The following is a 10935-nucleotide window of genomic DNA, read 5'->3' as shown; positions in this document are numbered from 1 at the left end:
TCCTCTTTCTTTTCACTTATTTTTTTTCCTCCTCTCATTTTTCCTCTTTCTCTCTTTCCTTCCTTCCTCCCTCCCTATCTCTTTCTTCCTTCCTTCCTTTTTCTCTTTCTTTCTTCCTTTCTTTCCCTTCCTTCCTTCCTTCCTTCCTTCCTTCCTTCCTTCCTTCCTTCCTTCCTTCCTTCCTTCCTCCTTCCTTCCTTCCTTCTTTCCTTCTTTCAGAGGTCCTCACTACATAGTGACCAGCTGACTTCAAATTCTCTATCCTTCTGCCCCAGCTCCCAAGGGGTAAGGTTAGAAGCATGTGCTCCCGTACTATGTTTCCTTTGTATTTCAAGCCCCTCAATCTCAAACCATTGCTTCCTTTCTTTGCAGCTTAGTCTGTGTAGGAGCTCAACTCCAAGAGGTCATGGCTGCTGAAATCTCCAGTGTGCTTCGTCCTGCCCCTTGTTCTCTGCTCTGCCTCCTCTCTGTGCCCTTTCCCTCCTCTCGCAGCTTGTGCCCCGCGGCTGGTCTTTATGAACACTCCTTTGCAATAGGCCACAGCTGCCTTGCGCTCTCTTATACATAGTCCTGGCTCCACAAGCCACAGCCCTGGGTAGACCTGCTCCATCTCCCACACCTGCACCCTCAGCTAGGAAAAGCACTGAGGCCCACTCACTGGGTTCTCTTCAAAGTCACAACTGACATCCACAGCTAGGCATTGAACACTGCCGCTGAAATAGGATTGAGCATGTCCCCCGCCACTCCCACAGCCCTAGTCAGTCTCCTAGTTCTCTTTTTTCTTCCAATATTCCTACGCCGCTCACTCTCAGCTTATGACCGTAAGCAAGCACCTGCATGCATTGCACCATCTCACCAACCCCTGACTCCCGATCCCTGAGGAAACCTCAGCGGGGAGAAGAGAATGGCTGCAGACCACCGCACCCTGTCCTCCCCTTCTCACGTCTGCACTGGGTGCTTTGCTTTCCTAGGCCCAGGTGGCCTCAAGCTCCCGGTACATCTCTCTCTTGGCTTGTTGACCAGACCTCATCCAGCCCCTTTTAATTTTCTCTAGTTCATTGCTTTAGAACTTTTCACTTCTCCCTTTCACATTACCATTTTCCTTCTTTGAACTGCACTTCTTTCACCAGCTGTTGCTCGGGTGTTCTGGTCTCCTTGAAAGAACTGGTCATGTTTCATGTATTCATATTTTTTCAGTCTCTAAAACTCTAAATGGGATCTCATGCACACATCTCCTCACAAGGAGGCTGTGTTAAGGCCACGTCCTTGTGTCTGGTAATGGACACTGCTTTGCCTCATCTTAGTTGACAAAGCTGCTCCCTCCCGCCCTCCCCCGGGGAACAGTCTCTTCAGTCGGCTTCAGGAACACGTGCTCTTGCCTTTCTTCTTCCATCACCAATGCTCCTTTTCAGTCTCTCCAATCTCAAAAGGTTCTTATTTTCCTCTCTGTGCTGGACCACTTCCTGCTGCTTTGTGTTTTCTACCCCTCCTTTACCCCTTGGTGATTTTACTGTGATTAAAACTTCAAGCCGGGCATGGTATCACAAACCTTTAATCCCAGGAGACAGTGTCAGGGGATTGCTGTAAATTCAAGGCCTACATCGTGAATTCCAGATCAGCCTGGGCTAGAGTGAGACCTTACCTCGAAAACACAAAACAAACAAACAAACAAAAACTTCAAATACTGCCTATCTACTCAAGGCTCTCAAATGTGTCACTCTGTCAAAGATCTGGATTTAGGGCTGGAGAGATGGCTTAGCGGTTAAGCGCTTGCCTGTGAAGCCTAAGGACCCCGGTTCGAGGCTCGGTTCCCCAGGTCCCACGTTAGCCAGATGCACAAGGGGGCGCATGCATCTGGAGTTCATTTGCAGAGGCTGGAAGCCCTGGCGCGCCCATTCTCTCTCTCTCCCTCTATCAGTCTTTCTCTCTGTGTCTGTCACTCTCAAATAAATAAAAATTAAAAAAAAAAAATCTGGATTTAGATCTCCAGACTCATAAAGGGTACGTAGTAACAGGCCCATCCATGGAGCATGTTCCAGGCTGGGGCTCTGTGTGTGTGCATGTGTGTGTGTATGCGTGTGTGTGTGCGCGTGCGTGCGTGTATGTTCATGTGTGGGAGTGCACATGTCACTGCGTGCTTCAAGTGTCGGTTTTCTCCTCCCGCCTTGTGTGAGGCAGGACTTTTTGCAGCTCTTCACTGTCTACCAGGGCCTCAAACTTCCTATAGACTCCTCACTCTCCACGTCCCTTCCCCGCATAAGAGCACTAGAGTTAGCTGCCTGCTACGGTGTCTGACTGTGTGTGTGCCAGGGACCCACATCCAGGTCCTCACGCTTGCGCAGCAAGCACCTTATCCACCGAGCCACCTCCCAGCACCCAAGCTGGAGTTCTTGACCCTCTCCTTCATGCCAGCTCGCCCTGGTTTGTGTTGGTATCAACTTCATCTTTCCACTTACCTAGGCCCAAACTTGTCAAATGTCTCTTCAGTTTCCCACAAGGCCTACCTCGACTACACTATTTAAAATGACATGCTACTGCACACCAATTCACCCTGTCCTTACTTGTTACATGTTGTTTCATTTTATTTTTATTTTTTCATTTTTCAAGGTAGGGTCTCTCTCTACCTTAGGCTGACTTGGAATTCGAACTCACAGGGATCCTCCTACCTCTGCTCCCCAAGTGCTGCCCACATCCAAGTTACTGTTTATCTCCTTGAACATACTATACAATTCAGTTATTTGTCACACCAACTATCCATTCCATTGTCTCCTCACTTCCACAATTGCCCCTGCCTAGAATCCCTCTAAGAGCCGGGAATTTATTTGGATTATTGTTTCTCCGGTATCCAGAATAGTTCCTTACATGCAGTATAATGTGTACTCAAAGCGTCATTGTCCAGTGAATGAAATAAGCAAATTGAATCACTATGGCCAGAGCCAGTGGCAGAGAATGAAGCAACTTACGCAGCCACCACCACCATTTCTTGGTAGTGTAGAGTAATATAAAGTCATAGAGAATAATGCTTCCTACAGGACAGTATGAATGTGATGTAAGTAGGAGAGACTTATGAGACTCCTTTACATAAAGTGTGATGAGGGCTAGAGAGATGGCTTAGTGGTTAAGCACTTGCCTGTGAAACCTGAGGACCCTGGTTCGAGGCTTGATTCCCCAGGACCCATGTAAGCCAGATGCACAAGATGGTGCATGCATCCAGAGTTCGTTTACAGTGGCTGGAGGCCCTGGTGCACCCATTCTCTATCTGCCTCTCTCTGTCACCCTCAAATAAATAAATAAATAAAATAAGCAAAAAAAAATTTTTTAAGTGAGATGAATGTGACCTTAAGTCAGTAATAAGGGGAGAGAGAACTTAGCTTCCTTACCTTAGGTTCATTGAAAGCAGCCAACACTATGTTGTTACTGACCTTATAGTGCTATGTATTATGAGATTGCTACTGTGTCCCCAGTAGGGTGCTGAGTATTGTGCTATCAAGGGTAGGTCTATGACTCTGGCAACAGCTTGAGGTCAGCACTAATGGTCACTCCTTTCATCCTGTCCTTTACTAGTGCAGAACAACAAATATGATGTTAGTGTCTGGGAGGTAGACTGGAGATCAGCAGGCTCTTGTGGGCTGGTGAAGAAACAACAGTGTGGAGACACTTTCCTCCTTCCAATGACCCTTCACATTCCTTTCGACGCGGAAGCTCTGAGCTGCTAACCAGGCCCATTCTGATGGGAATGCCCAGAGCTGGGGAATATCAATGGATGCTTCAGCTGCATGGTTCTCTCAGGCACCCTCTTATGTGCAGCTGTGGCTACTGATGGGAACAATCCACTCAACCAGGTGACCTGGCTAGATGACCCACAGAATTCCTTACCTTAAGTTAGCAAGGACCCTCTGGATAAAATCGAGGACATACGTACACAGTTATCTTGATGGGGTTAGGAAAAGCATTTTGGGAACTTGGAGACTGGATAGAAAAAATAAGGGAGTCATTCTTGGAACAAAGCTTGATATTGCTGGTACAAATCATTGTGACCATGAGATAGGATTTTAGTTACACCCAGACCTTGGGACTGCAGGGGCCAAGGGGGTATGGAGGTTGTAGTACCTCCAGGAAGACCTTACAACCAGCACAGCAGCTGAGGCACACACAGGTTCAGCAAAGAGAGTATGGGAGTCAGGAAGACACTTGACCCATGTGATGGTTAAGGTGCAGTCGACTTGATCTGTTAGTAATCCACAGAAATTCATTTTGGGTGGGTCTCCGAGGTTGCTTCCAGGAAGGATTACCTGAAAGAGGAAGTCTTCCCCCAGAAAGAGCCCTTCCCCCAGAGCGGGTGGCCCCTTTCAGAATAGGACTTTATATAAGGAAGTTCCCGGTGAAAAGAGCCCCTTCTTCCTTCCACTTGGCTGCCCAAGCTGCTTGCTGCCTTCCAGCATGGATTCAAGTCCAGTGCGGACTGAAGACCAGCATGAAATGAAGATCAGTGTGGGCTGAAGACCAGCGATCAACACAAGACCCATGTGGACTGGAGACCAGCGGCTCCTCAGGAAGCCTCCAGGCCTTCAGTGCCAGATTGGGACTGCGAGGCATCTGGCCATGTGGATTGAGCAGCTACCGGGTTCCTTGATTCTCGAGCCTGCAACTGCTATTGGACTACTGCAAGCTAATCTAATAAATTTTATTTATTTATTTTTAATTTTTTGTTTATTTATTTATTTATTTGACAGCGACAGACAGAGGAAGAGGGGGAGAGAGAGAGAGAGAGAGAGAGAGAGAGAATGGGCGCGCCAGGGCCTCCAGCCACTGCAAACGAACTCCAGACACATGTGCCCCCTTCTGTATCTGGCTAACGTGGGTCCTGGAGAATCGAGCCTCGAACTGGAGTCCTTAGTGCTTAACTGCTAAGCCATCTCTCCAGCCCAAATTTTATTTTTAATGTAATTCATTCTAGCAGTTCTCTTCCTCTAGAGAACCCCGACTAATGCAACACATATACTGTCTGCTCTCTAACTCTTTTGATCCAAAGTTTCTCAAATTATAGTCTTTGGATTACCTGTTCAAGAATCACATAGGAAATGAATATCAAATTCTGATTTGTTACAGTGTAAGACCTAGAATCTTCATTTATGCACCTTTCCCTGGTGAGTCTTTTTTTTTTTTTTTTAATATGGGATGCTTCGTGAATTCGTGTGTCATCCTTGCACGGGGGCCATGCTAATTTCTGTATCATTCCAATTTTAGCAGATGTGCTGCCGAAGCAAGCACTGGTGATTCTTTTCTGTGGCAAAGGCTATGGCCACAGTTTAGGTCTTGGACTATGCTTCCGTAGAAGAGATGACTCTTCTGGTCCTCTTGCCAGCTTTACCTATAGGGCTCCTTCCTGGTGGCGGCACCAGAGTCTGCCGCTGGTAACCCTCACTCTCCTCATGGCCCTGCGTTCATGGATAGATCTACGCCAAGCCTCCTGAAGCCAGGCTGTCTGAAACGAAATTCCTTATCCACACTCAGCTTCCTTCTCTCAGGTCCCCATTCCTTTCCGTGAACAACTAGAGGTGGTGGCAAATGCCTTAATCTCAGAACTCAGGAGGCTGAGGTAGGGAGAATCGACGTAAGTTCAAGACTAGCTTGGGGCTACAGAGTGAGTCCCTGGTCAACCTGAGCTCAAGTGAGACCTTGCCTGAAAAAAAAAAGTCAACCAACCAAACAAAACCCCCTGAAACATTTTACATTTTAAATTCCTTGGCTTTCCATTTTCTGTACTCAGGATTGGGGTCTCCTCCCCTTAGGCTGATAGGTGACCAGTCTTCCTAGCTGGCCTAGGACTGAAGGATACAGGCTTGCCATGCTCAACCAGAAAGGCTGTGGGAAAGCACAGGAGGAGCTGGCATTCTAGACCACTCTGGTGGGTCTCCTCGTCCTCCATGCTGCTCTCTTCCCACAAAGGGAGCAGCTCAGGGTCACATATGGCTGTGGGATGGCCTTAGTATCTGGAGCATACCCTCAGGGCTTTGCCACCACTAGATATGCAAGGGCCATTTATGAGTCCCACAAATAAAGAATAATTGCTAACAGTATTGCTCCAGGTACTGTTGTAAGCGCTGCTAGAATGGTGAAACTCCGCTCCCCCATTTCCCAGCCTGTCTACCTCCATTTTCTAATGTATACAGTGGGGTCAAAACAGTACCTAACATAAGAGAGGTAGGATGAACATTATTGTAATTTTTTTAGGTCTCAGATGTCTTCCATTACTTTATGTGACACTAATGGAGAAAAATGCCTGAAAAACAAACTTTGAACAACATAGATTGCCAGATGTGGCCTGATTTCACAGATTTAAAAAATTCAAGATAAAATGTGCCTTGGAATCAGTGAAATATGGTAAATGGGTTAAGTGAATGGTAATATTATTGTGGGATGAGCTGAGTCCTCTGTAAATTTTTATGTTGATGTCCTAACCCCCCAGCACCCAGAATATTGTTATATTCGGACATAAAGTCATTACAAACGAGATTAAGGTCAAGGGTAGTGGCAAGGTAGGAGGATCACCATGAGTTTGAGGCCAGCCTGAGATTACAGAATGAATTTCGTGGCATCCTGGGCTAAAGTGTGCCCCTACCTCAAAATAAATAAAATAAAGTAAAACAAAACAGAAAGAAATTAAAATAAGATATCGTGGGATCCTGATCCAATATAACTGGCATCCTTGTAAGAAGAGATTAGGGTACAGACATACATGGAGGGAGGCGTAGTGAGGGCACAGACAAACGGGAAGGCGGCCATCCTGAAGCCAGGGAGAGACGGCTGAGGAGAGATCAGCCCTCTCCCTTTCTACATCTTGGACTTTCAGCTTCCCAAACTGTAGGAAATTGTTTTGTGCTATTTACATCAGCCAGTGCATGTTCTTTTTTTCTGGTAGCCCTAGAAGATTAATATAGGTACCTATGGCCATAGGGCACAATACAAGAGAATTCTGTTATAGAAAGAAATCTGCCAGCCTGACCTCAACTGGGCCCTGTGTTTAATGAACCCAATACCAGGTTAGCCCTTCCTTTCTATTTAGGTCCCCAAGTCTTTCATATGGAAGCAGTTGTTCACATGGGAAATATGAGCTATATGTGACCTATCAGCACAGACACTCGACCTCTTATTTTAAACATAGTCCACTGATTAGGCATAAGGAGAAGTGGTGAGAGTTGCTGAGCATCCATACTTAGCAGCCCTGTGAGGAGTCTTTGCCGAGTTTAGCTCGGATCGTCTTCAGCAAAACTGACAGGTACTTGATTTGAAAAGAGTTTGTAAGGGCAGATTGTCTTGATTAATTAGATCTGCAAAAGGACCTGACACCCCCTCACATTTTTTTCTCTAGAGTGGCTTGACATTTGTTCATAGTATGAAGAAAGATCATTGAGACTGAACTGCATCTGCTGAGGTTCAACTCATGTTTGCTAATCTCCTGCATGGTGCAACCCTGGCACCCAGACAAGCCCTCATTCACAGCGGAACAAAGCGCTAGTTATTTGTGTTGAAATTCCTTAGAGAAAATGTCTTGCAGGCTGCTGGGGAGCAGGGCTGGAACCACTTCACGGCATATTGCTCAATGTCCTGGGAAGACAGTCTGCTGGCATCTGGAGGCTCACCCTAGAGGGGAGTTGCTCTTCTCCAGGACACGTGGGTCCGGTGAGGACGGAAGGAGCCTGGGCGGCTGGCTCCGCAGAGAGGGGGGTGGATGTTTTCTCTGTAACTATCCTTGTCTACTTCATGAATCCACTGAGAATATCTGAAGTCAGGCTTGTCAGCAAGGCTGCCAACTCCTCTGCTTGGGACTAGATTTTCTTGGCCTTTTTGTTTGTTTGTTTTTGAGTGAGAGAGAGAGAGGACAGCAAACTTTCAAGTAAGCCCACTTACTGCAGTTTTCTCAGCCTTGATTTAGAGAAGGAAGAGAGGAGAAATGAAGGAAAGGTTTCAAGGAAACAAAAAGGCTAGGTGGGAATCCACAGATTTGGAGTTGAACTAAGTGTGGTTTCAAGCTGTTCAGAAATGAAACTAAATGTGGCCACAGTCGCCCGAGGAAGGTGGAAGGGGACGTGGTCGTGGGATAACAGTGAGAAGGGAACTCCCCTGTGAGAGCAGGAGAATGGGGCCCAGCTAGAGAGGCGGTTCTCATCACGGCCTCTGGAATAGTGGCATCAGCTCTCCCTGAACCCCACTCTGAGCTACTGCATCAGGAACAATCTGCACATGAGCACATCCTCCTGGTCACCCTGATGCACCTGGAAATGTGTGAAGCACATGCTGAAGGAGGGAATTACCAAGCAATGCAAAGGAACCGGAAAACCTAGAGTAGGGAAGAAATGGTCCTGAGAGCTCAGCAGGGAGGGGCATGGGCTGAAAATCAGAACGAGCTAGTGGCCTCTTCTCAGTGAAAAGTGAAGGCTACCTGAGTCCAAGAATGTGAGTCATGACTATAGCGGGATAAGGAGACTCACGTTCTTTTTATTTTTTAAAAAAATTTTATTTTTATTTATTTATTTGAGAGTGACAGACAGAGAGAGAGAGAGAGAGAGAGAGACAGAGAGAGAGAGAGAGAGAGAGAGAGAGGCAGAGAGAGAGAGAGTGAATGGGCACACCAGGGCCTCCAGCTACTGCAAATGAACTCCAGACACATGTGCACCCTTGTGCATCTGGATGACGTGGGTCCTGGGAAATCAAGCCTTGAACTGGGAACCTTAGGCTTCACAGGCAAGCGCTTAACCGCTAAGCCATCTCTCCAGCCCGAGACTCACATTCTTGATTGGCACCTGCCTTGCTCTAGAAAAAAACAAATTGAAACAATGTTCCAGGCATCTTTTTAAAAAAAGGCTTGGAGGCACATGCCTTCAATCCCAGCACTGGGGAGGTAGAAGTAGCAGTTCAAGGCCACCCTGAGACTACATAATGGATTCCAGGTCAGCCTGGGTTAGAGTGAAACCCTACATCAAAAAAAAAAAAAAACAAAAAAAAACTATGTATATATGTATATATGTATATATATATATATATATATGTTCTGAAAGTGTTAATGATATTAGACAGATGCAAAGAATATCCATTGATTAACAAATTCCCGTTAGAAATCGGTCAACGTGAACTTATTTTGCCGACAGCCAGCTGCAGGTCCTGGTGTGGCTCATCTGTTCACTTTTCACTCTATACTAGGGGAGCTGGTTATATGAGGCACCCCACACAAGCTATGCTTACTAACTCCCAGAATTAATGAATGTGACCTTAACTGGAAAACAATCTTTCTAAATATAATCAAGGACAATATCCAGATGAGATCATTCTGTATTATTCCGGTGAGTTTTTAAACATTATTTATTTGCAAAGAGAGAGAGAGAAAGGGAGAGAGAGGGAGAGGGAGAATGGGCACCCCAGGGCCTCTAACCTCTGCAAACAAACTCTAGATGCTTGAGCCACTTTGTGCATATGGCTTTATATGGGCTCTGGGGAATCGAACCTAGGTTGGTAGGCTTTGCAGGCAAACACTTTAACCACTCCCAGTCCCCAGTGAGTCTCAAGTAGAATGGCAACCCTCTTTGTAAGACACAGAAGAGGAACCAGACAGAGGGAGGTGACATGAAGGCAGAGTCTGAGTTTATGTGGCCAAAATTGACAGAGTACTTGGTACTATCAGAAACACGAAGAAGTGGGGAAGGATGTTCTCATAGAGCCTTCAGGGCATCTGGCACTCACCCTGGAGGGAGGTCTGTATGGACCTGCTGACTCCTTAATTCTAGGCTTCTGACCTCCAGTACTAGAAAAAAGAATAAAGTTTTATTGCTTCAAGCCACCAAATATGTGGCTAATTGTTATTGTAGCTCTAGGAAATTAATACACTTTGCTTAAGGGAAATGGCCAAGGGATTTGGAATTCAACTGTACAGAGCCTTAAATTATTTGAATTTTATTTTCTTGGATGAACCATAAACTGTGAGTCATCACAGTCCCCATCTGGCTTGAATCACTTCTCATTTGATCTGCCTTCTGTGAGCATCTCTGTTTGTGTCCTCTGGGCGAGATAGTCTCTGAAGTCGTCTCCGTCTTCGACATCTTAATATTCTGATAAAGAGATGGGGATAGGGGTTTGTTAGTCCAAGTCTTTGGGGACTCTTTGGAGATGATGCAATCTACCATCCCCTGAATAACATGGCTGATTTACCATGGAAGATGAAGGAAATTTCTTCTTGATATGGAACATGATGTCTTTTGCAGAACTGTGCACTGTGGCAATGTTTTTAAATAAAGAAATGAAAAGGATGTGACTAGGTTTGGTTTCTTTCTCATCATTCCTTGTGGGAGGGTATGACTCTGGAAACAGCATCAGGACTTGCGAGTAAGAAGGAATTTCTCTAAAGAGTGGAGTAATCAGGCTGGAGAGATGGCTCAGCAGTTCATGGCACTTGCTTGCAAAGTTCAATGACCTTGGGTTCAATTTTCCAGAATCCACGTAAAGCCAGATGCACAAAGTGGCACATGCATCTAGCGTAGGAGGCCCTGGCATGCCTACACTCATTCTTCCTGTCTGCCTTTCTCTCTTTCTCTCTCAAATAAATCAATAAATACAATAATCAAGTTTGCCACGAGGACGCTATAGCAATAGGTCATTCTGACTTGCGTGAGAGGTACAGATGGTATTTTAGAATTGCCCTTAAGTTTTACACCAGAAAACAAAGAAAAAAAAAAAAAACACAATCAAAACCTGAAGCTGACTCTCTCCAAGCGCATGTGTTCTTCAAGGAAGTCTCCAGCCTTAGTCACATGAACAGAGAACTTGACTCTAGATGGGCGAGTGTTATCTGTCTGAGGGGATGCATTTCCAGAGCATCAGCAAGCACTCCAGTTAACTGCTTGCTCTGCTGCTAATAAGACCCCAAGCCATGCTTCCATGGCC

The 10935-nt window shown here is 46.0% G+C and overlaps 1 non-coding gene across 1 annotated transcript; it reads right to left on the bottom strand.

The window, feature by feature from the left end:
- Positions 1 to 5167: 5167 nt before the first annotated feature.
- On the bottom strand, positions 5168 to 5271 carry LOC123463781. Its single transcript, XR_006639165.1, has one exon. It is a non-coding gene; the product is annotated as a U6 spliceosomal RNA (small nuclear RNA).
- Between the last annotated feature and the right edge of the window lie 5664 nt (positions 5272 to 10935).

This window comes from Jaculus jaculus, chromosome 9 (genome assembly GCF_020740685.1).
Source record: "Jaculus jaculus isolate mJacJac1 chromosome 9, mJacJac1.mat.Y.cur, whole genome shotgun sequence".
Lineage (NCBI taxonomy): Eukaryota > Metazoa > Chordata > Mammalia > Rodentia > Dipodidae > Jaculus > Jaculus jaculus.
The sequence above is the reverse complement of the archived record's forward strand: the minus strand, read 5'-3'. Positions and strand labels throughout refer to the sequence as shown.